Source organism: Camelus dromedarius, unplaced genomic scaffold (assembly GCF_036321535.1).
Source record: "Camelus dromedarius isolate mCamDro1 unplaced genomic scaffold, mCamDro1.pat HAP1_SCAFFOLD_153, whole genome shotgun sequence".
In the NCBI taxonomy this organism is placed as follows: Eukaryota; Metazoa; Chordata; class Mammalia; order Artiodactyla; family Camelidae; genus Camelus; species Camelus dromedarius.
Window position 1 is genome coordinate 1,977,783 of NW_026989835.1, and position 26,542 is coordinate 2,004,324.

Consider the following 26,542-nt stretch of genomic DNA (forward strand, 5'->3'; position numbering starts at 1 on the left):
TTCAAACCGGCACTAGGAAACAGACTGAGAATGCAGAGAAAAAGTGTCTCCTGCAACCCGTTCCCTAGGTGCTAGATGAACGAACGTCTCTCCACTTGCTCAGTTCTGAGAGATAAATGTGTGTGAAAGCCGTCCTTCACCTAGCTTGTTGGGAACACAAAGTTTCTTTTCAGTTGCAAACTCCATTCCATACATATATATGGGGAGGTAAAAGCTCCAACTCGGTTTGACAGTGAAAACTGCAGGAACTTCAAACCGGCACTAGGAAACAGACTGAGAATGCAGAGAAAAAGTGTCTCCTGCAACCCGTTCCCTAGGTGCTAGATGAACGAACGTCTCTCCACTTGCTCAGTTCTGAGAGATAAGTGTGTGTGAAAGCCGTCCTTCACCTAGCTTGTTGAGAACACAAAGTTTCTTTTCAGTTGCAAACTCCATTCCATACATATATATGGGGAGGTAGAAGCTCCAACTCGGTTTTACAGTGAAAACTGCAGGAACTTCAAACCGGCACTAGGAAACAGACTGAGAAAGCTGAGAAAAACTGTCTCCTGCAACCCGTTCCCTTGGTGCTAGATGAACGAACGTCTCTCCACTTGCTCAGTTCTGAGAGATAAGTGTGTGTGAAAGCCGTCCTTCACCTAGCTTGTTGGGAACACAAAGTTTCTTTTCAGTTGCAAACTCCATTCCATACATATATATGTGGAGGTACTAGCTCCAACTCGGTTTGACAGTGAAAACTGCAGGAACTTCATACCGGCACTAGGAAACAGACTGAGAAAGCAGAGAAAAAGTGTCTCCTGCAACCCGTTCCCTTGGTGCTAGATGAACGAACGTCTCTCCACTTGCTCAGTTCTGAGAGATAAGTGTGTGTGAAAGCCGTCCTTCACCTAGCTTGTTGGGAACACAAAGTTTCTTTTCAGTTGCAAACTCCATTCCATACATATATATGGGGAGGTACTAGCTCCAACTCGGTTTTACACTGAAAACTGCAGGAACTTCAAACCGGCACTAGGAAACAGACTGAGAAAGCAGAGAAAAAGTGTCTCCTGCAACCCGTTCCCTTGGTGCTAGATGAACGAACGTCTCTCCACTTGCTCTGTTCTGAGAGATAAGTGTGTGTGAAAGCCGTCCTTCACCTAGCTTGTTGGGAACACAAAGTTTCTTTTCAGTTGCAAACTCCATTCCATACATATATATGGGGAGGTACTAGCTCCAACTCGGTTTGACAGTGAAAACTGCAGGAACTTCAAACCGGCAGTAGGAATCAGACTGAGAAAGCAGAGAAAAAGTGTCTCCTGCAACCCTTTCCCTTGGTGCTAGATGAACGAACGTCTCTCCACTTGCTCAGTTCTGAGAGATAAGTGCGTGTGAAAGCCGTCCTTCACCTAGCTTGTTGGGAACACAAAGTTTCTTTTCAGTTGCAAACTCCATTCCATACATCTATATGGGGAGGTACTAGCTCCAACTCGGTTTGACAGTGAAAACTGCAGGAACTTCAAACCGGCAGTAGGAATCAGACTGAGAAAGCAGAGAAAAAGTGTCTCCTGCAACCCGTTCCCTTGGTGCTAGATGAACGAACGTCTCTCCACTTGCTCAGTTCTGAGAGATAAGTGCGTGTGAAAGCCGTCCTTCACCTAGCTTGTTGGGAACACAATGTTTCTTTTCAGTTGCAAACTCCATTCCATACATATATATGGGGAGGTAGAAGCTCCAACTCGGTTTGACAGTGAAAAATGCAGGAACTTCAAACCGGCACTAGGAAACAGACTGAGAAAGCAGAGAAAAAGTGTCTCCTGCAACCCGTTCCCTTGGTGCTAGATGAACGAACGTCTCTCCACTTGCTCTGTTCTGAGAGATAAGTGTGTGTGAAAGCCGTACTTCACCTAGCTTGTTGGGAACACAAATTTTCTTTTCAGTTGCAAACTCCATTCCATACATATATATGGGGAGGTACAAGCTCCAACTCGGTTTGACAGTGAAAACTGCAGGAACTTCAAACCGGCACTAGGAAACAGACTGAGAAAGCAGAGAAAAAGTGTCTCCTGCAACCCGTTCCCTAGGTACTAGATGAACGAACGTCTCTCCACTTGCTCAGTTCTGAGAGATATGTGTGTGTGAAAGCCGTCCTTCACATATCTTGTTGGGAACACAAAGTTTCTTTTCAGTTGCAAACTCCATTCCATACATATATATGGGGAGGTAGAAGCTCGAACTTGGTTTTACAGTGAAAACTGCAGGAACTTCAAACCGGCACTAGGAAACAGACTGAGAAAGCTGAGAAAAAGTGTCTCCTGCAACCCGTTCCCTTGGTGCTAGATGAACGAACGTCTCTCCACTTGCTCAGTTCTGAGAGATAAGTGTGTGTGAAAGCCGTACTTCACCTAGCTTGATGGGAACACAAAGTTTCTTTTCAGTTGCAAACTCCATTCCATACATATATATGGGGAGGTAGAAGCTCCAACTCGGTTTGACAGTGAAAACTGCAGGAACTTCAAACCGGCACTAGGAAACAGACTGAGAAAGCAGAGAAAAAGTGTCTCCTGCAACCCGTTCCCTTGGTGCTAGATGAACGAACGTCTCTCCACTTGCTCAGTTCTGAGAGATAAGTGTGTGTGAAAGCCGTCCTTCACCTAGCTTGTTGGGAACACAAAGTTTCTTTTCAGTTGCAAACTCCATTCCATACATATATATGGGGAGGTACAAGCTCCAACTCGGTTTGACAGTGAAAACTGCAGGAACTTCAAACCGGCACTAGGAAACAGACTGAGAATGCAGAGAAAAAGTGTCTCCTGCAACCCGTTCCCTAGGTGCTAGATGAACGAACGTCTCTCCACTTGCTCAGTTCTGAGAGATAAGTGTGTGTGAAAGCCGTCCTTCACCTAGCTTGTTGGGAACACAAAGTTTCTTTTCAGTTGCAAACTCCATTCCATACATATATATGGGGAGGTAAAAGCTCCAACTCGGTTTGACAGTGAAAACTGCAGGAACTTCAAACCGGCACTAGGAAACAGACTGAGAATGCAGAGAAATAGTGTCTCCTGCAACCCGTTCCCTAGGTGCTAGATGAACGAACGTCTCTCCACTTGCTCAGTTCTGAGAGATAAGTGTGTGTGAAAGCCGTCCTTCACCTAGCTTGTTGAGAACACAAAGTTTCTTTTCAGTTGCAAACTCCATTCCATACATATATATGGGGAGGTAGAAGCTCCAACTCGGTTTTACAGTGAAAACTGCAGGAACTTCAAACCGGCACTAGGAAACAGACTGAGAAAGCAGAGAAAAAGTGTCTCCTGCAACCCGTTCCCTTGGTGCTAGATGAACGAACGTCTCTCCACTTGCTCAGTTTTGAGAGATAAGTGTGTGTGAAAGCCGTCCTTCACCTATCTTGTTGGGAACACAAAGTTTCTTTTCAGTTGCAAACTCCATTCCATACATATATATGGGGAGGTAGAAGCTCCAACTCGTTTTTACAGTGAAAACTGCAGGAACTTCAAACCGGCACTAGGAAACAGACTGAGAAAGCAGAGAAAAAGTGTCTCCTGCAACCCGTTCCCTTGGTGCTAGATGAACGAACGTCTCTCCACTTGCTCAGTTCTGAGAGATAAGTGTGTGTGAAAGCCGTACTTCACCTAGCTTGATGGAACACAAAGTTTCTTTTCAGTTGCAAACTCCATTCCATACATATATATGGGGAGGTACAAGCTCCAACTCGGTTTGACAGTGAAAACTGCAGGAACTTCAAACCGGCACTAGGAAACAGACTGAGAAATCAGAGAAAAAGTTTCTCCTGCAACCCGTTCCCTTGGTGCTAGATGAACGAACGTCTCTCCACTTGCTCAGTTCTGAGAGATAAGTGTGTGTGAAAGCCGTCCTTCACCTAGCTTGTTGGGAACACAAAGTTTCTTTTCAGTTTCAAACTCCATTCCATACATATATATGGGGAGGTACAAGCTCCAACTCGGTTTGACAGTGAAAACTGCAGGAACTTCAAACCGGCACTAGGAAACAGACTTAGAAAGCAGAGAAAAAGTGTCTCCTGCAACCCGTTCCCTTGGTGCTAGATGAACGAACGTCTCTCCACTTGCTCAGTTCTGAGAGATAAGTGTGTGTGAAAGCCGTCCTTCAACTAGCTTGTTGGGAACACAAAGTTTCTTTTCAGTTGCAAACTCCATTCCATACATATATATGGTGAGGTACAAGCTCCAACTCGGTTTTACAGTGAAAAATGCAGGAACGTCAAACCGGCACTAGGAAACAGACTGAGAAAGCAGAGAGAAAGTGTCTCCTGCAACCCGTTCCCTTGGTGCTAGATGAACGAACGTCTCTCCACTTGCTCTGTTCTGAGAGATAAGTGTGTGTGAAAGCCGTCCTTAACCTTGCTTGTTGGGAACACAAAGTTTCTTTTCAGTTGCAAACTCCAATCCATACATATATATGGGGAGGTACTAGCTCCAACTCGCTTTGACAGTGAAAACTGCAGGAACTTCAAACCGGCACTAGGAAACAGACTGAGAAAGCAGAGAAAAAGTGTCTCCTGCAACCCGTTCCCTTGGTGCTAGATGAACGAACGTCTCTCCACTTGCTCAGTTCTGAGAGATAAGTGTGTGTGAAAGCCGTCCTTCACCTAGCTTGTTGGGAACACAAAGTTTCTTTTCAGTTGCAAACTCCATTCCATACATATATATGGGGAGGTACTAGCTCCAAATCGGTTTGACAGTGAAAACTGCAGGAACTTCAAACCGGCACTAGGAAACAGACTGAGAAAGCAGAGAAAAAGTGTCTCCTGCAACCCGTTCCCTTGGTGCTAGATGAACGAACGTCTCTCCACATGCTCAGTTCTGAGAGATAAGTGCGTGTGAAAGCCGTCCTTCACCTAGCTTGTTGGGAACACAAAGTTTCTTTTCAGTTGCAAACTCCATTCCATACATATATATGGGGAGGTACTAGCTCCAACTCGGTTTGACAGTGAAAACTGCAGGAACTTCAAACCGGCACTAGGAAACAGACTGAGAAAGCAGAGAAAAAGTGTCTCCTGCAACCCTTTCCCTTGGTGCTAGATGAACGAACGTCTCTCCACTTGCTCCGTACAGAGAGATAAGTGTGTGTGAAAGCCGTCCTTCACCTAGCTTGATGGGAACACAAAGTTTCTTTTCAGTTGCAAACTCCATTCCATACATATATATGGGGAGGTAGAAGCTCCAACTCGTTTGACAGTGAAAACTGCAGGAACTTCAAACCGGCACTAGGAAACAGAATGAGAAAGCAGAGAAATAGTGTCTCCGGCAACCCGTTCCCTTGGTGCTAGATGAACGAACGTCTCTCCACTTGCTCAGTTCTGAGAGATAAGTGTGTGTGAAAGCCGTCCTTCACCTAGCTTGTTGGGAACACAAAGTTTCTTTTCAGTTGCAAACTCCATTCCATACATATATATGGGGAGGTACAAGCTCCAACTCGGTTTTACAGTGAAAACTGCAGGAACTTCAAACCGGCACTAGGAAACAGAATCAGAAAGCAGAGAAAAAGTGTCTCCTGCAACCCGTTCCCTTGGTGCTAGATGAACGAACGTCTCTCCACTTGCTCAGTTCTGAGAGATAAGTGTGTGTGAAAGCCGTCCTTCACCTAGCTTGTTGGGAACACAAAGTTTCTTTTCAGTTGCAAACTCCATTCCATACATATATATGGGTAGGTACAAGCTCCAAATCGGTTTTACAGTGAAAACTGCAGGAACTTCAAACCGGCACTAGGAAACAGACTGAGAAAGCAGAGAAAAAGTGTCTCCTGCAACCCGTTCCCTTGGTGCTAGATGAACGAACGTCTCTCCACTTGCTCAGTTCTGAGAGATAAGTGTGTGTGAAAGCCGTCTTTCACCTAGCTTGTTGGGAACACAAAGTTTCTTTTCAGATGCAAACTCCATTCCATACATATATATGGGGAGGTACTAGCTCCAACTCGGTTTTACAGTGAAAACTGCAGGATCTTCAAACCGGCACTAGGAAACAGACTGAGAAAGCAGAGAAAAAGTGTCTCCTGCAACCCGTTCCCTTGGTGCTAGATGAACGAACGTCTCTCCACTTGCTCAGTTCTGATAGATAAGTGTGTGTGAAAGCCGTCCTTCACCTAGCTTGTTGGGAACACAAAGTTTCTTTTCAGTTGCAAACTCCATTCCATACATATATATGGGGAGGTACTAGCTCCAACTCGCTTTGACAGTGAAAACTGCAGGAACTTCAAACCGGCACTAGGAAACAGACTGAGAAAGCAGAGAAAAAGTTTCTCCTGCAACCCGTTCCCTTGGTGCTAGATGAACGAACGTCTCTCCACTTGCTCAGTTCTGAGAGATAAGTGTGTGTGAAAGCCGTCCTTCACCTAGCTTGTTGGGAACACAAAGTTTCTTTTCAGTTGCAAACTCCATTCCATACATATATATGGGGAGGTACTAGCTCCAACTCGGTTTTACAGTGAAAAATGCAGGAACGTCAAACCGGCACTAGGAAACAGACTGAGAAAGCGTAGAGAAAGTGTCCCCTGCAACCCGTTCCGTTGGTGCTAGATGAACGAACGACTCTCCACTTGCTCAGTTCTGAGAGATAAGTGTGTGTGAAAGCCGTCCTTCACCTAGCTTGTTGGGAACACAAAGTTTCTTTTCAGTTGCAAACACCATTCCATACATATATATGGGGAGGTACTAGCTCCAACTCGGTTTGACAGTGAAAACTGCAGGAACTTCAAACCGGCACTAGGAAACAGACTGAGAAAGCAGAGAAAAAGTGTCTCATGCAACCCGTTCCCTTGGTGCTAGATGAACGAAAGTCTCTCCACTTGCTCAGTTCTGAGAGATACGTGGGTGTGAAACCCGTCCTTCACCTATCTTGTTGGGAACACAAAGTTTCTTTTCAGTTGCAAACTCCATTCCATACATATATATGGGGAGGTAGAAGCTCCAACTCGGTTTTACAGTGAAAAATGCAGGAACGTCAAACCGGCACTAGGAAACAGACTGAGAAAGCGTAGAGAAAGTGTCCCCTGCAACCCGTTCCGTTGGTGCTAGATGAACGAACGACTCTCCACTTGCTCAGTTCTGAGAGATAAGTGTGTGTGAAAGCCGTCCTTCACCTTGCTTGTTGGGAACACAAAGTTTCTTTTCAGTTGCAAACAACATTCCATACATATATATGGGGAGGTACTAGCTCCAACTCGGTTTGACAGTGAAAACTGCAGGAACTTCAAACCGGCACTAGGAAACAGACTGAGAAAGCCGAGAAAAAGTGTCTCCTGCAACCCGTTCCCTAGGTACTAGATGAACGAACGTCTCTCCACTTGCTCAGTTCTGAGAGATAAGTGTGTGTGAAAGCCGTCCTTCACATATCTTGTTGGGAACACAAAGTTTCTTTTCAGTTGCAAACTTCATTCCATACATATATATGGGGAGGTAGAAGCTCGAACTCGGTTTTACAGTGAAAACTGCAGGAACTTCAAACCGGCACTAGGAAACAGACTGAGAAAGCAGAGAAAAAGTGTCACCTGCAACCCGTTCCCTTGGTGCTAGATGAACGAACGTCTCTCCACTTGCTCTGTTCTGAGAGATAAGTGTGTGTGAAAGCCGTACTTCACCTAGCTTGATGGGAACACAAAGTTTCTTTTCAGTTGCAAACTCCATTCCATACATATATATGGGGAGGTAGAAGCTCCAACTCGGTTTGACAGTGAAAACTGCAGGAACTTCAAACCGGCACTAGGAAACAGACTGAGAAAGCAGAGAAAAAGTGTCTCCTGCAACCCGTTCCCTTGGTGCTAGATGAACGAACGTCTCTCCACTTGCTCAGTTCTGAGAGATAAGTGTGTGTGAAAGCCGTCCTTCACCTAGCTTGTTGGGAACACAAAGTTTCTTTTCAGTTGCAAACTCCATTCCATACATATATATGGGGAGGTAGAAGCTCCAACTCGGTTTGACAGTGAAAACTGCAGGAACTTCAAACCGGCACTAGGAAACAGACTGAGAATGCAGAGAAAAAGTGTCTCCTGCAACCCGTTCCCTAGGTGCTAGATGAACGAACGTCTCTCCACTTGCTCAGTTCTGAGAGATAAGTGTGTGTGAAAGCCGTCCTTCACCTAGCTTGTTGGGAACACAAAGTTTCTTTTCAGTTGCAAACTCCATTCCATACATATATATGGGGAGGTAAAAGCTCCAACTCGGTTTGACAGTGAAAACTGCAGGAACTTCAAACCGGCACTAGGAAACAGACTGAGAATGCAGAGAAAAAGTGTCTCCTGCAACCCGTTCCCTAGGTGCTAGATGAACGAACGTCTCTCCACTTGCTCAGTTCTGAGAGATAAGTGTGTGTGAAAGCCGTCCTTCACCTAGCTTGTTGAGAACACAAAGTTTCTTTTCAGTTGCAAACTCCATTCCATACATATATATGGGGAGGTAGAAGCTCCAACTCGGTTTTACAGTGAAAACTGCAGGAACTTCAAACCGGCACTAGGAAACAGACTGAGAAAGCTGAGAAAAACTGTCTCCTGCAACCCGTTCCCTTGGTGCTAGATGAACGAACGTCTCTCCACTTGCTCAGTTCTGAGAGATAAGTGTGTGTGAAAGCCGTCCTTCACCTAGCTTGTTGGGAACACAAAGTTTCTTTTCAGTTGCAAACTCCATTCCATACATATATATGTGGAGGTACTAGCTCCAACTCGGTTTGACAGTGAAAACTGCAGGAACTTCATACCGGCACTAGGAAACAGACTGAGAAAGCAGAGAAAAAGTGTCTCCTGCAACCCGTTCCCTTGGTGCTAGATGAACGAACGTCTCTCCACTTGCTCAGTTCTGAGAGATAAGTGTGTGTGAAAGCCGTCCTTCACCTAGCTTGTTGGGAACACAAAGTTTCTTTTCAGTTGCAAACTCCATTCCATACATATATATGGGGAGGTACTAGCTCCAACTCGGTTTTACACTGAAAACTGCAGGAACTTCAAACCGGCACTAGGAAACAGACTGAGAAAGCAGAGAAAAAGTGTCTCCTGCAACCCGTTCCCTTGGTGCTAGATGAACGAACGTCTCTCCACTTGCTCTGTTCTGAGAGATAAGTGTGTGTGAAAGCCGTCCTTCACCTAGCTTGTTGGGAACACAAAGTTTCTTTTCAGTTGCAAACTCCATTCCATACATATATATGGGGAGGTACTAGCTCCAACTCGGTTTGACAGTGAAAACTGCAGGAACTTCAAACCGGCAGTAGGAATCAGACTGAGAAAGCAGAGAAAAAGTGTCTCCTGCAACCCTTTCCCTTGGTGCTAGATGAACGAACGTCTCTCCACTTGCTCAGTTCTGAGAGATAAGTGCGTGTGAAAGCCGTCCTTCACCTAGCTTGTTGGGAACACAAAGTTTCTTTTCAGTTGCAAACTCCATTCCATACATCTATATGGGGAGGTACTAGCTCCAACTCGGTTTGACAGTGAAAACTGCAGGAACTTCAAACCGGCAGTAGGAATCAGACTGAGAAAGCAGAGAAAAAGTGTCTCCTGCAACCCGTTCCCTTGGTGCTAGATGAACGAACGTCTCTCCACTTGCTCAGTTCTGAGAGATAAGTGCGTGTGAAAGCCGTCCTTCACCTAGCTTGTTGGGAACACAATGTTTCTTTTCAGTTGCAAACTCCATTCCATACATATATATGGGGAGGTAGAAGCTCCAACTCGGTTTGACAGTGAAAAATGCAGGAACTTCAAACCGGCACTAGGAAACAGACTGAGAAAGCAGAGAAAAAGTGTCTCCTGCAACCCGTTCCCTTGGTGCTAGATGAACGAACGTCTCTCCACTTGCTCTGTTCTGAGAGATAAGTGTGTGTGAAAGCCGTACTTCACCTAGCTTGTTGGGAACACAAATTTTCTTTTCAGTTGCAAACTCCATTCCATACATATATATGGGGAGGTACAAGCTCCAACTCGGTTTGACAGTGAAAACTGCAGGAACTTCAAACCGGCACTAGGAAACAGACTGAGAAAGCAGAGAAAAAGTGTCTCCTGCAACCCGTTCCCTAGGTACTAGATGAACGAACGTCTCTCCACTTGCTCAGTTCTGAGAGATATGTGTGTGTGAAAGCCGTCCTTCACATATCTTGTTGGGAACACAAAGTTTCTTTTCAGTTGCAAACTCCATTCCATACATATATATGGGGAGGTAGAAGCTCGAACTTGGTTTTACAGTGAAAACTGCAGGAACTTCAAACCGGCACTAGGAAACAGACTGAGAAAGCTGAGAAAAAGTGTCTCCTGCAACCCGTTCCCTTGGTGCTAGATGAACGAACGTCTCTCCACTTGCTCAGTTCTGAGAGATAAGTGTGTGTGAAAGCCGTACTTCACCTAGCTTGATGGGAACACAAAGTTTCTTTTCAGTTGCAAACTCCATTCCATACATATATATGGGGAGGTAGAAGCTCCAACTCGGTTTGACAGTGAAAACTGCAGGAACTTCAAACCGGCACTAGGAAACAGACTGAGAAAGCAGAGAAAAAGTGTCTCCTGCAACCCGTTCCCTTGGTGCTAGATGAACGAACGTCTCTCCACTTGCTCAGTTCTGAGAGATAAGTGTGTGTGAAAGCCGTCCTTCACCTAGCTTGTTGGGAACACAAAGTTTCTTTTCAGTTGCAAACTCCATTCCATACATATATATGGGGAGGTACAAGCTCCAACTCGGTTTGACAGTGAAAACTGCAGGAACTTCAAACCGGCACTAGGAAACAGACTGAGAATGCAGAGAAAAAGTGTCTCCTGCAACCCGTTCCCTAGGTGCTAGATGAACGAACGTCTCTCCACTTGCTCAGTTCTGAGAGATAAGTGTGTGTGAAAGCCGTCCTTCACCTAGCTTGTTGGGAACACAAAGTTTCTTTTCAGTTGCAAACTCCATTCCATACATATATATGGGGAGGTAAAAGCTCCAACTCGGTTTGACAGTGAAAACTGCAGGAACTTCAAACCGGCACTAGGAAACAGACTGAGAATGCAGAGAAAAAGTGTCTCCTGCAACCCGTTCCCTAGGTGCTAGATGAACGAACGTCTCTCCACTTGCTCAGTTCTGAGAGATAAGTGTGTGTGAAAGCCGTCCTTCACCTAGCTTGTTGAGAACACAAAGTTTCTTTTCAGTTGCAAACTCCATTCCATACATATATATGGGGAGGTAGAAGCTCCAACTCGGTTTTACAGTGAAAACTGCAGGAACTTCAAACCGGCACTAGGAAACAGACTGAGAAAGCAGAGAAAAAGTGTCTCCTGCAACCCGTTCCCTTGGTGCTAGATGAACGAACGTCTCTCCACTTGCTCAGTTTTGAGAGATAAGTGTGTGTGAAAGCCGTCCTTCACCTATCTTGTTGGGAACACAAAGTTTCTTTTCAGTTGCAAACTCCATTCCATACATATATATGGGGAGGTAGAAGCTCCAACTCGTTTTTACAGTGAAAACTGCAGGAACTTCAAACCGGCACTAGGAAACAGACTGAGAAAGCAGAGAAAAAGTGTCTCCTGCAACCCGTTCCCTTGGTGCTAGATGAACGAACGTCTCTCCACTTGCTCAGTTCTGAGAGATAAGTGTGTGTGAAAGCCGTACTTCACCTAGCTTGATGGAACACAAAGTTTCTTTTCAGTTGCAAACTCCATTCCATACATATATATGGGGAGGTACAAGCTCCAACTCGGTTTGACAGTGAAAACTGCAGGAACTTCAAACCGGCACTAGGAAACAGACTGAGAAATCAGAGAAAAAGTTTCTCCTGCAACCCGTTCCCTTGGTGCTAGATGAACGAACGTCTCTCCACTTGCTCAGTTCTGAGAGATAAGTGTGTGTGAAAGCCGTCCTTCACCTAGCTTGTTGGGAACACAAAGTTTCTTTTCAGTTTCAAACTCCATTCCATACATATATATGGGGAGGTACAAGCTCCAACTCGGTTTGACAGTGAAAACTGCAGGAACTTCAAACCGGCACTAGGAAACAGACTTAGAAAGCAGAGAAAAAGTGTCTCCTGCAACCCGTTCCCTTGGTGCTAGATGAACGAACGTCTCTCCACTTGCTCAGTTCTGAGAGATAAGTGTGTGTGAAAGCCGTCCTTCAACTAGCTTGTTGGGAACACAAAGTTTCTTTTCAGTTGCAAACTCCATTCCATACATATATATGGTGAGGTACAAGCTCCAACTCGGTTTTACAGTGAAAAATGCAGGAACGTCAAACCGGCACTAGGAAACAGACTGAGAAAGCAGAGAGAAAGTGTCTCCTGCAACCCGTTCCCTTGGTGCTAGATGAACGAACGTCTCTCCACTTGCTCTGTTCTGAGAGATAAGTGTGTGTGAAAGCCGTCCTTAACCTTGCTTGTTGGGAACACAAAGTTTCTTTTCAGTTGCAAACTCCAATCCATACATATATATGGGGAGGTACTAGCTCCAACTCGCTTTGACAGTGAAAACTGCAGGAACTTCAAACCGGCACTAGGAAACAGACTGAGAAAGCAGAGAAAAAGTGTCTCCTGCAACCCGTTCCCTTGGTGCTAGATGAACGAACGTCTCTCCACTTGCTCAGTTCTGAGAGATAAGTGTGTGTGAAAGCCGTCCTTCACCTAGCTTGTTGGGAACACAAAGTTTCTTTTCAGTTGCAAACTCCATTCCATACATATATATGGGGAGGTACTAGCTCCAAATCGGTTTGACAGTGAAAACTGCAGGAACTTCAAACCGGCACTAGGAAACAGACTGAGAAAGCAGAGAAAAAGTGTCTCCTGCAACCCGTTCCCTTGGTGCTAGATGAACGAACGTCTCTCCACATGCTCAGTTCTGAGAGATAAGTGCGTGTGAAAGCCGTCCTTCACCTAGCTTGTTGGGAACACAAAGTTTCTTTTCAGTTGCAAACTCCATTCCATACATATATATGGGGAGGTACTAGCTCCAACTCGGTTTGACAGTGAAAACTGCAGGAACTTCAAACCGGCACTAGGAAACAGACTGAGAAAGCAGAGAAAAAGTGTCTCCTGCAACCCTTTCCCTTGGTGCTAGATGAACGAACGTCTCTCCACTTGCTCCGTACAGAGAGATAAGTGTGTGTGAAAGCCGTCCTTCACCTAGCTTGATGGGAACACAAAGTTTCTTTTCAGTTGCAAACTCCATTCCATACATATATATGGGGAGGTAGAAGCTCCAACTCGTTTGACAGTGAAAACTGCAGGAACTTCAAACCGGCACTAGGAAACAGAATGAGAAAGCAGAGAAATAGTGTCTCCGGCAACCCGTTCCCTTGGTGCTAGATGAACGAACGTCTCTCCACTTGCTCAGTTCTGAGAGATAAGTGTGTGTGAAAGCCGTCCTTCACCTAGCTTGTTGGGAACACAAAGTTTCTTTTCAGTTGCAAACTCCATTCCATACATATATATGGGGAGGTACAAGCTCCAACTCGGTTTTACAGTGAAAACTGCAGGAACTTCAAACCGGCACTAGGAAACAGAATCAGAAAGCAGAGAAAAAGTGTCTCCTGCAACCCGTTCCCTTGGTGCTAGATGAACGAACGTCTCTCCACTTGCTCAGTTCTGAGAGATAAGTGTGTGTGAAAGCCGTCCTTCACCTAGCTTGTTGGGAACACAAAGTTTCTTTTCAGTTGCAAACTCCATTCCATACATATATATGGGTAGGTACAAGCTCCAAATCGGTTTTACAGTGAAAACTGCAGGAACTTCAAACCGGCACTAGGAAACAGACTGAGAAAGCAGAGAAAAAGTGTCTCCTGCAACCCGTTCCCTTGGTGCTAGATGAACGAACGTCTCTCCACTTGCTCAGTTCTGAGAGATAAGTGTGTGTGAAAGCCGTCTTTCACCTAGCTTGTTGGGAACACAAAGTTTCTTTTCAGATGCAAACTCCATTCCATACATATATATGGGGAGGTACTAGCTCCAACTCGGTTTTACAGTGAAAACTGCAGGATCTTCAAACCGGCACTAGGAAACAGACTGAGAAAGCAGAGAAAAAGTGTCTCCTGCAACCCGTTCCCTTGGTGCTAGATGAACGAACGTCTCTCCACTTGCTCAGTTCTGATAGATAAGTGTGTGTGAAAGCCGTCCTTCACCTAGCTTGTTGGGAACACAAAGTTTCTTTTCAGTTGCAAACTCCATTCCATACATATATATGGGGAGGTACTAGCTCCAACTCGCTTTGACAGTGAAAACTGCAGGAACTTCAAACCGGCACTAGGAAACAGACTGAGAAAGCAGAGAAAAAGTTTCTCCTGCAACCCGTTCCCTTGGTGCTAGATGAACGAACGTCTCTCCACTTGCTCAGTTCTGAGAGATAAGTGTGTGTGAAAGCCGTCCTTCACCTAGCTTGTTGGGAACACAAAGTTTCTTTTCAGTTGCAAACTCCATTCCATACATATATATGGGGAGGTACTAGCTCCAACTCGGTTTTACAGTGAAAAATGCAGGAACGTCAAACCGGCACTAGGAAACAGACTGAGAAAGCGTAGAGAAAGTGTCCCCTGCAACCCGTTCCGTTGGTGCTAGATGAACGAACGACTCTCCACTTGCTCAGTTCTGAGAGATAAGTGTGTGTGAAAGCCGTCCTTCACCTAGCTTGTTGGGAACACAAAGTTTCTTTTCAGTTGCAAACACCATTCCATACATATATATGGGGAGGTACTAGCTCCAACTCGGTTTGACAGTGAAAACTGCAGGAACTTCAAACCGGCACTAGGAAACAGACTGAGAAAGCAGAGAAAAAGTGTCTCATGCAACCCGTTCCCTTGGTGCTAGATGAACGAAAGTCTCTCCACTTGCTCAGTTCTGAGAGATACGTGGGTGTGAAACCCGTCCTTCACCTATCTTGTTGGGAACACAAAGTTTCTTTTCAGTTGCAAACTCCATTCCATACATATATATGGGGAGGTAGAAGCTCCAACTCGGTTTTACAGTGAAAAATGCAGGAACGTCAAACCGGCACTAGGAAACAGACTGAGAAAGCGTAGAGAAAGTGTCCCCTGCAACCCGTTCCGTTGGTGCTAGATGAACGAACGACTCTCCACTTGCTCAGTTCTGAGAGATAAGTGTGTGTGAAAGCCGTCCTTCACCTTGCTTGTTGGGAACACAAAGTTTCTTTTCAGTTGCAAACAACATTCCATACATATATATGGGGAGGTACTAGCTCCAACTCGGTTTGACAGTGAAAACTGCAGGAACTTCAAACCGGCACTAGGAAACAGACTGAGAAAGCAGAGAAAAAGTGTCTCATGCAACCCGTTCCCTTGGTGCTAGATGAACGAAAGTCTCTCCACTTGCTCAGTTCTGAGAGATACGTGGGTGTGAAACCCGTCCTTCACCTATCTTGTTGGGAACACAAAGTTTCTTTTCAGTTGCAAACTCCATTCCATACATATATATGGGGAGGTAGAAGCTCCAACTCGGTTTTACAGTGAAAACTGCAGGAACTTCAAACCGGCACTAGGAAACAGACTGAGAAAGCAGAGAAAAAGTGTCTCCTGCAACCCGTTCCCTAGGTACTAGATGAACGAACGTCTCTCCACTTGCTCAGTTCTGAGAGATAAGTGTGTGTGAAAGCCGTCCTTCACATATCTTGTTGGGAACACAAAGTTTCTTTTCAGTTGCAAACTTCATTCCATACATATATATGGGGAGGTAGAAGCTCCAACTCGGTTTTACAGTGAAAACTGCAGGAACTTCAAACCGGCACTAGGAAACAGACTGAGAAAGCAGAGAAAAAGTGTCTCCTGCAACCCGTTCCCTTGGTGCTAGATGAACGAACGTCTCTCCACTTGCTCACTTCTGATAGATATGTGTGTGTGAAAGCCGTCCTTCACCTAGCTTGTTGGGAACACAAAGTTTCTTTTCAGTTGCAAACTCCATTCCATACATATATATGGGGAGGTAGAAGCTCCAACTCGGTTTGACAGTGAAAACTGCAGGAACTTCAAACCGGCACTAGGAAACAGACTGAGAAAGCAGAGAAAAAGTGTCTCCTGCAACCCGTTCCCTAGGTACTAGATGAACGAACGTCTCTCCACTTGCTCAGTTCTGAGAGATAAGTGTGTGTGAAAGCCGTCCTTCACATATCTTGTTGGGAACACAAAGTTTCTTTTCAGTTGCAAACTTCATTCCATACATATATATGGGGAGGTAGAAGCTCGAACTCGGTTTTACAGTGAAAACTGCAGGAACTTCAAACCGGCACTAGGAAACAGACTGAGAAAGCAGAGAAAAAGTGTCTCCTGCAACCCGTTCCCTTGGTGCTAGATGAACGAACGTCTCTCCACTTGCTCAATTCTGATAGATATGTGTGTGTGAAAGCCGTCCTTCACCTAGCTTGTTGGGAACACAAAGTTTCTTTTCAGTTGCAAACTCCATTCCATACATATATATGGGGAGGTAGAAGCTCCAACTCGGTTTGACAGTGAAAACTGCAGGAACTTCAAACCGGCACTAGGAAACAGACTGAGAAAGCCGAGAAAAAGTGTCTCCTGCAACCCGTTCCCTTGGTGCTAGATGAACGAACGTCTCTCCACTTGCTCAGTTCTGAGAGATAAGTGTGTGTGAAAGCCGTCCTTCACCTAGCTTGTTGGGAACACAAAGTTTCTTTTCAGTTGCAAACTCCATTCCATACATATATATGGGGAGGTACAAGCTCCAACTCGGTTTGACAGTGAAAACTGCAGGAACTTCAAACCGGCACTAGGAAACAGACTTAGAAAGCAGAGAAAAAGTGTCTCCTGCAACCCGTTCCCTTGGTGCTAGATGAACGAACGTCTCTCCACTTGCTCAGTTCTGAGAGATAAGTGTGTGTGAAAGCCGTCCTTCAACTAGCTTGTTGGGAACACAAAGTTTCTTTTCAGTTGCAAACTCCATTCCATACATATATATGGTGAGGTACAAGCTCCAACTCGGTTTGACAGTGAAAAATGCAGGAACGTCAAACCGGCACTAGGAAACAGACTGAGAAAGCAGAGAAAAAGTGTCTCCTGCAACCCGTTCCCTTGGTGCTAGATGAACGAACGTCTCTCCACTTGCTCAGTTCTGAGAGATAAGTGTGTGTGAAAGCCGTCCTTCACCTAGCTTGTTGGGAACACAAAGTTTCTTTTCAGTTGCAAACTCCATTCCATACATATATATGGGGAGGTACAAGCTCCAACTCGGTTTGACAGTGAAAACTGCAGGAACTTCAAACCGGCACTAGGAAACAGACTGAGAATGCAGAGAAAAAGTGTCTCCTGCAACCCGTTCCCTAGGTGCTAGATGAACGAACGTCTCTCCACTTGCTCAGTTCTGAGAGATAAGTGTGTGTGAAAGCCGTCCTTCACCTAGCTTGTTGGGAACACAAAGTTTCTTTTCAGTTGCAAACTCCATTCCATACATATATATGGGGAGGTAAAAGCTCCAACTCGGTTTGACAGTGAAAACTGCAGGAACTTCAAACCGGCACTAGGAAACAGACTGAGAATGCAGAGAAAAAGTGTCTCCTGCAACCCGTTCCCTAGGTGCTAGATGAACGAACGTCTCTCCACTTGCTCAGTTCTGAGAGATAAGTGTGTGTGAAAGCCGTCCTTCACCTAGCTTGTTGAGAACACAAAGTTTCTTTTCAGTTGCAAACTCCATTCCATACATATATATGGGGAGGTAGAAGCTCCAACTCGGTTTTACAGTGAAAACTGCAGGAACTTCAAACCGGCACTAGGAAACAGACTGAGAAAGCAGAGAAAAAGTGTCTCCTGCAACCCGTTCCCTTGGTGCTAGATGAACGAACGTCTCTCCACTTGCTCAGTTCTGAGAGATAAGTGTGTGTGAAAGCCGTCCTTCACCTATCTTGTTGGGAACACAAAGTTTCTTTTCAGTTGCAAACTCCATTCCATACATATATATGGGGAGGTAGAAGCTCCAACTCGGTTTTACAGTGAAAACTGCAGGAACTTCAAACCGGCACTAGGAAACAGACTGAGAAAGCAGAGAAAAAGTGTCTCCTGCAACCCGTTCCCTTGGTGCTAGATGAACGAACGTCTCTCCACTTGCTCAGTTCTGAGAGATAAGTGTGTGTGAAAGCCGTACTTCACCTAGCTTGATGGGAACACAAAGTTTCTTTTCAGTTGCAAACTCCATTCCATACATATATATGGGGAGGTAGAAGCTCCAACTCGGTTTGACAGTGAAAACTGCAGGAACTTCAAACCGGCACTAGGAAACAGACTGAGAAATCAGAGAAAAAGTTTCTCCTGCAACCCGTTCCCTTGGTGCTAGATGAACGAACGTCTCTCCACTTGCTCAGTTCTGAGAGATAAGTGTGTGTGAAAGCCGTCCTTCACCTAGCTTGTTGGGAACACAAAGTTTCTTTTCAGTTGCAAACTCCATTCCATACATATATATGGGGAGGTACAAGCTCCAACTCGGTTTGACAGTGAAAACTGCAGGAACTTCAAACCGGCACTAGGAAACAGACTTAGAAAGCAGAGAAAAAGTGTCTCCTGCAACCCGTTCCCTTGGTGCTAGATGAACGAACGTCTCTCCACTTGCTCAGTTCTGAGAGATAAGTGTGTGTGAAAGCCGTCCTTCAACTAGCTTGTTGGGAACACAAAGTTTCTTTTCAGTTGCAAACTCCATTCCATACATATATATGGTGAGGTACAAGCTCCAACTCGGTTTTACAGTGAAAAATGCAGGAACGTCAAACCGGCACTAGGAAACAGACTGAGAAAGCAGAGAGAAAGTGTCTCCTGCAACCCGTTCCCTTGGTGCTAGATGAACGAACGTCTCTCCACTTGCTCTGTTCTGAGAGATAAGTGTGTGTGAAAGCCGTCCTTAACATTGCTTGTTGGGAACACAAAGTTTCTTTTCAGTTGCAAACTCCATTCCATACATATATATGGGGAGGTACTAGCTCCAACTCGCTTTGACAGTGAAAACTGCAGGAACTTCAAACCGGCACTAGGAAACAGACTGAGAAAGCAGAGAAAAAGTGTCTCCTGCAACCCGTTCCCTTGGTGCTAGATGAACGAACGTCTCTCCACTTGCTCAGTTCTGAGAGATAAGTGTGTGTGAAAGCCGTCCTTCACCTAGCTTGTTGGGAACACAAAGTTTCTTTTCAGTTGCAAACTCCATTCCATACATATATATGGGGAGGTACTAGCTCCAAATCGGTTTGACAGTGAAAACTGCAGGAACTTCAAACCGGCACTAGGAAACAGACTGAGAAAGCAGAGAAAAAGTGTCTCCTGCAACCCGTTCCCTTGGTGCTAGATGAACGAACGTCTCTCCACTTGCTCTGTTCTGAGAGATAAGTGTGTGTGAAAGCCGTCCTTAACCTTGCTTGTTGGGAACACAAAGTTTCTTTTCAGTTGCAAACTCCATTCCATACATATATATGGGGAGGTACTAGCTCCAACTCGCTTTGACAGTGAAAACTGCAGGAACTTCAAACCGGCACTAGGAAACAGACTGAGAAAGCAGAGAAAAAGTGTCTCCTGCAACCCGTTCCCTTGGTGCTAGATGAACGAACGTCTCTCCACTTGCTCAGTTCTGAGAGATAAGTGTGTGTGAAAGCCGTCCTTCACCTAGCTTGTTGGGAACACAAAGTTTCTTTTCAGTTGCAAACTCCATTCCATACATATATATGGGGAGGTACTAGCTCCAACTCGGTTTTACAGTGAAAACTGCAGGAACTTCAAACCGGCACTAGGAAACAGACTGAGAAAGCAGAGAAAAAGTGTCTCCTGCAACCCTTTCCCTTGGTGCTAGATGAACGAACGTCTCTCCACTTGCTCCGTACAGAGAGATAAGTGTGTGTGAAAGCCGTCCTTCACCTTGCTTGATGGGAACACAAAGTTTCTTTTCAGTTGCAAACTCCATTCCATACATATATATGGGGAGGTAGAAGCTCAAACTCGTTTGACAGTGAAAACTGCAGGAACTTCAAACCGGCACTAGGAAACAGAATGAGAAAGCAGAGAAATAGTGTCTCCGGCAACCCGTTCCCTTGGTGCTAGATGAACGAACGTCTCTCCACTTGCTCAGTTCTGAGAGATAAGTGTGTGTGAAAGCCGTCCTTCACCTAGCTTGTTGGGAACACAAAGTTTCTTTTCAGTTGCAAACTCCATTCCATACATATATATGGGGAGGTACAAGCTCCAACTCGGTTTTACAGTGAAAACTGCAGGAACTTCAAACCGGCACTAGGAAACAGACTCAGAAAGCAGAGAAAAAGTGTCTCCTGCAACCCGTTCCCTTGGTGCTAGATGAACGAACGTCTCTCCACTTGCTCTGTTCTGAGAGATATGTGTGTGTGAAAGCCGTCCTTCACCTAGCTTGTTGGGAACACAAAGTTTCTTTTCAGTTGCAAAATCCATTCCATACATATATATGGGTAGGTACAAGCTCCAAATCGGTTTTACAGTGAAAACTGCAGGAACTTCAAACCGGCACTAGGAAACAGACTGAGAAAGCAGAGAAAAAGTGTCTCCTGCAACCCGTTCCCTTGGTGCTAGATGAACGAACGTCTCTCCACTTGCTCAGTTCTGAGAGATAATTGTGTGTGAAAGCCGTCTTTCACCTAGCTTGTTGGGAACACAAAGTTTCTTTTCAGATGCAAACTCCATTCCATACATATATATGGGGAGGTACTTGCTCCAACTCGGTTTTACAGTGAAAACTGCAGGAACTTCAAACCGGCACTAGGAAACAGACTGAGAAAGCAGAGAAAAAGTGTCTCCTGCAACCCGTTCCCTTGGTGCTAGATGAACGAACGTCTCTCCACTTGCTCAGTTCTGATAGATAAGTGTGTGTGAAAGCCGTCCTTCACCTAGCTTGTTGGGAACACAAAGTTTCTTTTCAGTTGCAAACTCCATTCCATACATATATATGGGGAGGTACTAGCTCCAACTCGCTTTGACAGTGAAAACTGCAGGAACTTCAAACCGGCACTAGGAAACAGACTGAGAAAGCAGAGAAAAAGTTTCTCCTGCAACCCGTTCCCTTGGTGCTAGATGAACGAACGTCTCTCCACTTGCTCAGTTCTGAGAGATAAGTGTGTGTGAAAGCCGTCCTTCACCTAGCTTGTTGGGAACACAAAGTTTCTTTTCAGTTGCAAACTCCATTCCATACATATATATGGGGAGGTACAAGCTCCAACTCAGTTTTACAGTGAAAAATGCAGGAACGTCAAACCGGCACTAGGAAACAGACTGAGAAAGCGTAGAGAAAGTGTCTCCTGCAACCCGTTCCGTTGGTGCTAGATGAACGAACGACTCTCCACTTGCTCAGTTCTGAGAGATAAGTGTGTGTGAAAGCCGTCCTTCACCTAGCTTGTTGGGAACACAAAGTTTCTTTTCAGTTGCAAACTCCATTCCATACATATATATGGGGAGGTAATAGCTCCAACTCGGTTTGACAGTGAAAACTGCAGGAACTTCAAACCGGCACTAGGAAACAGACTGAGAAAGCAGAGAAAAAGTGTCTCATGCAACCCGTTCCCTTGGTGCTAGATGAACGAAAGTCTCTCCACTTGCTCAGTTCTGAGAGATACGTGGGTGTGAAACCCGTCCTTCACCTAGCTTGTTGGGAACACAAAGTTTCTTTTCAGTTGCAAACTCCATTCCATACATATATATGGGTAGGTACAAGCTCCAAAACGGTTTTACAGTGAAAACTGCAGGAACTTCAAACCGGCACTAGGAAACAGACTGAGAAAGCAGAGAAAAAGTGTCTCCTGCAACCCGTTCCCTTGGTGCTAGATGAACGAACGTCTCTCCACTTGCTCAGTTCTGAGAGATAAGTGTGTGTGAAAGCCGTCCTTCACCTAGCTTGTTGGGAACACAAAGTTTCTTTTCAGATGCAAACTCCATTCCATACATATATATGGGGAGGTACTAGCTCCAACTCGGTTTTACAGTGAAAACTGCAGGAACTTCTAACCGGCACTAGGAAACAGACTGAGGAAGCAGAGAAAAAGTGTCTCCTGCAACCCGTTCCCTTGGTGCTAGATGAACGAACGTCTCTCCACTTGCTCAGTTCTGAGAGATAAGTGTGTGTGAAAGCCGTCCTTAACCTAGCTTGTTGGGAACACAAAGTTTCTTTTCAGTTGCAAACTCCATTCCATACATATATATGGGGAGGTACTAGCTCCAACTCGGTTTGACAGTGAAAACTGCAGGAACTTCAAACCGGCACTAGGAAACAGACTGAGAAAGCAGAGAAAAAGTGTCTCCTGCAACCCGTTCCCTTGGTGCTAGATGAACGAACGTCTCTCCACTTGCTCACTTCTGATAGATATGTGTGTGTGAAAGCCTTCCTTCACCTAGCTTGTTGGGAACACAAAGTTTCTTTTCAGTTGCAAACTCCATTCCATACATATATATGGGGAGGTACAAGCTCCAACTCGGTTTGACAGTGAAAACTGCAGGAACTTCAAACCGGCACTAGGAAACAGACTGAGAAAGCAGAGAAAAAGTGTCTCCTGCAACCCGTTCCCTAGGTACTAGATGAACGAACGTCTCTCCACTTGCTCAGTTCTGAGAGATAAGTGTGTGTGAAAGCCGTCCTTCACATATCTTGTTGGGAACACAAAGTTTCTTTTCAGTTGCAAACTCCATTCCATACATATATATGGGGAGGTAGAAGCTCGAACTTGGTTTTCCAGTGAAAACTGCAGGAACTTCAAACCGGCACTAGGAAACAGACTGAGAAAGCAGAGAAAAAGTGTCTCCTGCAACCCGTTCCCTTGGTGCTAGATGAACGAACGTCTCTCCACTTGCTCAGTTCTGAGAGATAAGTGTGTGTGAAAGCCGTCCTTCACATAGCTTGTTGGGAACACAAAGTTTCTTTTCAGTTGCAAACTCCATTCCATACATATATATGGGGAGGTACAAGCTCCAACTCGGTTTGACAGTGAAAACTGCAGGAACTTCAAACCGGCACTAGGAAACAGACTGAGAAAGCAGAGAAAAAGTTTCTCATGCAACCCGTTCCCTTGGTGCTAGATGAACGAAAGTCTCTCCACTTGCTCAGTTCTGAGAGTTACGTGGGTGTGAAAGCCGTCCTTCACCTAGCTTGTTGGGAACACAAAGTTTCTTTTCAGTTGCAAACTCCATTCCATACATATATATGGGGAGGTACTAGCTCCAACTCGGTTTCACAGTGAAAACTGCAGGAACTTCAAACCGGCACTAGGAAACAGATTGAGAATGCAGACAAAAAGTGTCTCCTGCAACCCGTTCCCTTGGTGCTAGATGAATGAACGTCTCTCCACTTGCTCAGTTCTGAGAGATAAGTGTGTGTGAAAGCCGTACTTCACCTAGCTTGTTGGGAACACAAAGTTTCTTTTCAGTTGCAAACTCCATTCCATACATATATATGGGGAGGTAGAAGCTCCAACTCGGTTTGACAGTGAAAACTGCAGGAACTTCAAACCGGCACTAGGAAACAGACTGAGAAAGCAGAGAAAAAGTATCTCCTGCAACCCGTTCCCTTAGTGCTAGATGAACGAACGTCTCTCCACTTGCTCAGTTCTGAGAGATAAGTGCGTGTGAAAGCCGTCCTTCACTTGGCTTGTTGGGAACACAAAGTTTCTTTTCAGTTTCAAACTCCATTCCATACATATATATGGGGAGGTAGAAGCTCCAAATCTGTTTGACAGTGAAAACTGCAGGAACTTCAAACCGGCACTAGGAAACAGGCTGAGAAACCAGAGAAAAAGTGTCTCCTGCAACCCGTTCCCTTGGTGCTAGATGAACGAACGTCTCTCCACTTGCTCAGTTCTGAGAGATAAGTGTGTGTGAAAGCCGTCCTTCACTTAGCTTGTTGGGAAAACAAAGTTTCTTTTCAGTTGCAAACTCCATTCGATACATATATATGGGGAGGTACTAGCTCCAACTCGGTTTGACAGTGAAAACTGCAGGAACTTCAAACCGGCACTAGGAAACAGACTGAGAAAGCAGAGAAAAAGTGTCTCATGCAACCCGTTCCCTTGGTGCTAGATGAACGAAAGTCTCTCCACTTGCTCAGTTCTGAGAGATACGTGGGTGTGAAAGCCGTCCTTCAACTAGCTTGTTGGGAACACAAAGTTTCTTTTCAGTTGCAAACTCCATTCCATACATATATATGGGGAGGTACTAGCTCCAACTCGGTTTGACAGTGAAAACTGCAGGAACTTCAAACCGCCACTAGGAAACAGATTGAGAATGCAGACAAAAAGTGTCTCCTGCAAACCGTTCCCTTGGTGCTAGATGAATGAACGTCTCTCCACTTGCTCAGTTCTGAGAGATAAGTGTGTGTGAAAGCCGTCCTTCACCTAGCTTGTTGGGAACACAAAGTTTCTTTTCAGTTGCAAACTCCATTCCATACATATATATGGGGAGGTAGAAGCTCCAACTCGGTTTGACAGTGAAAACTGCAGGAACTTCAAACCGGCACTAGGAAACAGACTGAGAAAGCAGAGAAATAGTGTCTCCTGCAACCCGTTCCCTTAGTGCTAGATGAACGAACTTCTCTTCACTTGCTCAGTTCTGAGAGATAAGTGCGTGTGAAAGCCGTCCTTCACTTGGCTTGTTGGGAACACAAAGTTTCTTTTCAGTTTCAAACTCCATTCCATACATATATATGGGGAGGTAGAAGCTCCAAATCTGTTTGACAGTGAAAACTGCAGGAACTTCAAACCGGCACTAGGAAACAGACTGAGAAAGCAGAGAAAAAGTGTCTCCTGCAACCCGTTCCCTTGGTTCTAGATGAACGAACGTCTCTCCACTTGCTCTGTTCTGAGAGATAAGTGTGTGTGAAAGCCGTCATTCACCTAGCTTGTTGGGAACACAAAGTTTTTTTTCAGTTGCAAACTCCATTCCATACATATATATGGGGAGGTAGAAGCTCCAACTCGGTTTGACAGTGAAAACTGCAGGAACTTCAAACCGGCACTAGGAAACAGACTGAGAAAGCAGAGAAAAAGTATCCCCTGCAACCCGTTCCCTTGGTGCTAGATGAACGAACGTCTCTCCACTTGCTCAGTTCTGAGAGATAAGTGTGTGTGAAAGCCGTCCTTCACCTAGCTTGTTGGGAACACAAAGTTTCTTTTCAGTTGCAAACTCCAATCCATACATATATATGGGGAGGTACAAGCTCCAACTCGGTTTGACAGTGAAAACTGCAGGAACTTCAAACCGGCACTAAGAAACAGACTGAGAAAGCAGAGAAAAAGTGTGTCCTGCAACCCATACCTTTGGTGCTATATGAACGAACGTCTCTCCACTTGCTCAGTTCTGAGAGATAAGTGTGTGTGAAAGCCGTCCTTCACCTAGCTTGTTGGGAACACAAAGTTTCTTTTCATTTGCAAACTCCATTCCATACATATATATGGGGAGGTACAAGCTCCAACTCGGTTTGACAGTGAAAACTGCAGGAACTTCAAACCGGCAGTAGGAAACAGACTGAGAAAGCAGAGTAAAAGTGTCTCCTGCAACCCGTTCCCTTGGTGCTAGATGAACGAACGTCTCTCCACTTGCTCAGTTCTGAGAGATAAGTGTGTGTGAAAGCCGTACTTCACCTAGCTTGTTGGGAACACAAAGTTTCTTTCCAGTTGCAAACTCCATTCCATACATATATATGGGGAGGTACTAGCTCCAACTCGGTTTGACAGTGAAAACTGCAGGAACTTCAAACCGGCACTAGGAAACAGACTGAGAAAGCAGAGAAAAAGTGTCTCATGCAACCCGTTCCCTTGGTGCTAGATGAATGAAAGTCTCTCCACTTGCTCAGTTCAGAGAGATACGTGGGTGTGAAAGCCGTCCTTCACCTAGCTTGTTGGGAACACAAAGTTTCTTTTCAGTTGCAAACTCCATTCCATACATATATATGGGGAGGTACTAGCTCCAACTCGGTTTGACAGTGAAAACTGCAGGAACTTCAAACCGGCACTAGGAAACAGATTGAGAATGCAGACAAAAAGTGTCTCCTGCAACCCGTTCCCTTGGTGCTAGATGAATGAACGTCTCTCCACTTGCTCAGTTCTGAGAGATAAATGTGTGTGAAAGCCGTCCTTCACCTAGCTTGTTGGGAACACAAAGTTTCTTTTCAGTTGCAAACTCCGTTCCATACATATATATGGGGAGGTAGAAGCTCCAACTCGGTTTGACAGTGAAAACTGCAGGAACTTCAAACCGGCACTAGGAAACAACTGAGAAAGCAGAGAAAAAGTGTCTCCTGCAACCTGTTCCCTTAGTGCTAGATGAACGAACTTCTCTTCCCTTGCTCAGTTCTGAGAGATAAGTGCGTGTGAAAGCCGTCCTTCACTTGGCTTGTTGGGAACACAAAGTTTCTTTTCAGTTGCAAACTCCATTCCATACATATATATGGGGAGGTACAAGCTCCAACTCGGTTTGACAGTGAAAACTGCAGGAACTTCAAACCGGCACTAAGAAACAGACTGAGAAAGCAGAGAAAAAGTGTCTCCTGCAACCCATACCTTTGGTGCTAGATGAACGAACGTCTCTCCACTTGCTCAGTTCTGAGAGATAAGTGTGTGTGAAAGCCGTCCTTCACCTAGCTTGTTGGGA